We start from the raw sequence: 2861 nt of genomic DNA on the forward strand, positions 1-2861 counted from the left end.
AGCAAGGAATAAGGGACTGAGTCCATGAAGCAGAGAACAAACCAAGGAGTCCACGAAGCAAGGCAGGCAGGCAGTCCTGCAAACGCCAGACAAAACTCCACTAATTCAGGGTTTTTTTTTCCCCCACAGCACCTCCTTAAATCTCAGCCCCCGGGTGCGCCTTGTGAAGAGGGGTGGGATGCTCTCCTCCCGAATAATCGGGTCAGCCTGTGCTGTTCCCACCTTTTTCTCCACTCTCCGCGCTCGGGGATCAGGAGGGGGACAGTCCTTGCTCATCCCTCATCGGAAATAAGGAGATTTTTTCTGACAGGAAGAACCATCAACCCATAGAACAGAAGTTATCTTTGGAAGTTGTGGGAGCTTCATCCCTGGAGGCTTTCAAGAAGAGACTGGACTCCCATCTGTCAGAAATGGTGTAGGGTTTCCTGCTTGGGGGTGGGGGAGGTTGGACTAGATGACCTACAAGGTCCCTTCCAACTCTGATGATCTGTTATCTGCCTGGACTCTGTCACTCCTCATGTCCACTGCTTGCCCTCTCTGGCTCATCCTGCCTCCATTCCTCCCTGCTAACAAGCCGTCCCAATCCTAAGGGGCCCTGGGCTGCCTCGTCCTGTTCCTCCCCACATTCCTCCGAAGCCGCCCCGTCCATCTCCTCCTCCTCCTCCTCTGCAGATCCAGGCTCTGACAGGGGCATGACAAGATGGTTGGAGTGTCCTGGGGTCATGTAATCGGTTGTTGTGACTTTCCCACAAGCAAAGTCAACAAGGAAGCCGAATTCACTTAACAACCAGGTTGCTAACTTAAACTGCAGTGGTTCACTTTAACTGTGGCAAAAAAAGTCGTAAACTGGGGCAAAACTCACTTCAGGTCTCACTGAGCAACAACAAAAAAAATGGCTTCAATTATGGTGGGAAGTCAAGGACTTACCTGTATTACACCTATGAAGCATGTGTCTGCGATGATGACATGGATGTATCCTCCTAAAATGCTTCAGTAAATTGTCTTCATTTGAACAGGAGGAAAGAGTTGAAAGTATTACAGAACTTTGTGCTCACAAACCTCACTTTGATCTTGATCTGTTTTGTTTTCAACCCTGAAAAAATAATTTCTGCTCAATAATTTGACAGCGTGAGTCACCTGTTAACGCTGGGATTTTGGAATTCATTCAGAAACTGTTTGCAGTTCTTTTTTTAAAAAAAAAAATCATGTTTTTTAGTGCATCTCAACCCCCCACCTAGTGGCTGTGGGACAGAGAACACTATTCCGACCAAGTAATATATATATATTTTTGGACAATAAATCTTTCTTGCCTCTGAACGTGTGAGATTGTACATGGTAAGAGAAGCAGAAAAGACACGGAGGAAGAAAACTGGGAAGTGAAAAAAGCAAGCAAGCATCGACAAGATCTCCAGCCTCAATTGGAATGCTAAAGGACACCTGGGGATAGGTAATGACTTAAAGAAACAAAAAGGAAAAAGCGCAGGAAGTCCTCCATTCACAATCATTATTGGACACAATACTTGCGTTGCTAAATAAGGCATTGATTAAGTGAACTGGGCCCTGTTTTATGACTTTTGCCAGGTAAGTGAATTACTGAAGCTGTTAAATGAATGACTGCAGTGGTTCTGAATCATGCGGCTTTTAAGTGCATTGCTGAAGTTGCAGAGCCAATGAAATAAGACAGAAACCTGGCAAAGTGACGGAAGAGCCTCTAAAGGTACGAGCGACACTAGGCCAGCAGACCTGGAGACCACCACGCACGTCAACAGATTGGAAGAGAGTCCAACAGACATTCCAATATGACAAAAAGAGACGACTTTATAGTTCATCTTTTGTGTGTCTTATCTGTATGACCAACTCCACCTGGAAATGCCCAAGCTGAAAGGTGTGACTTTTTGCAAGCGATGCCTCCTTTGAGGGCAAAGGCTTCGTGTAAGCAGCCCGAATGCACAATCTGGTCCATGGAAAATCTAGATTGGCTCATGAAAAAAATTGGTCTGGGCTTCGGTGGCACTTTTAAGCATTTTTATTCTGTCCTTATCTCACGCCTGTCGTTTCTTTGGTTTTCACGCTTTCTGGAATCTTGCACGATGTTGCAGAATACAAGCCAGTAGAAGGTCGGGCTATGTATAGGTTTTGTACTAGGAGGATACAAATTGGAAGGTATTGGCTTCATGTACAGGAGGACCTAAGCCAGTGTTTCTCAACCGTGGCCACTTTTACGACGGGTGGGCTTCAATTCCCAGGATTCCCCAGCCAGCACAAAGCATGAAGGCCGCCCACCTTTCAATTGGCCACGGTTGAAGGAAAACTGCTCTCAGTTGTAAACGGTGAGTTACAAATGTCTGTAGAGATTCATCCAGGTCACAGTTGTCCCAAAGGTGCTTTTTCAGGAAGCAATTGGGCTTTCTGGTTTTTTTCCTTTTGAAGACATTTCGCTTCTCATCCAAGAAGCTTCTTCAGCTCGGATAGAATGGTAGGGAAGGGAAGGATTTATGTTCCTTGCAGTCCATTGGTCATTTGCATCCTTTTTCGAGGGTTGTTGAGGCCACTTGGAGGTTTATCTGTGTCCTCAGGGGTCACCTGAGTGGTGCTCCCGGTTCTGTCAGAGCTGAAGAAGCTTCTCAGATGAGAAACGAAATGTCTTCAAAAGGAAAAACAAACGAACAAGGAAGCCCAGTTGCCTCGTGAAAAAGCACCTTTAGGACCGTGGGTTGGTTACAAACCCCAAGTTTCAAGCTGGCTTGAAGGGAAAAGGGTAAGACAAACCTACCAGAGCTTGAATCTGTAAGCTTAAGATTGCCAAAGCTCTGTGCCCACGGCATAGGAACCGGACAAGAACCCACAAGAACAGGGCAAGC

This window comes from Pseudonaja textilis, chromosome 3 (genome assembly GCF_049901715.1).
Source record: "Pseudonaja textilis isolate UNSWEBS1 chromosome 3, rPseTex1.2, whole genome shotgun sequence".
Taxonomy (NCBI): domain Eukaryota; kingdom Metazoa; phylum Chordata; class Lepidosauria; order Squamata; family Elapidae; genus Pseudonaja; species Pseudonaja textilis.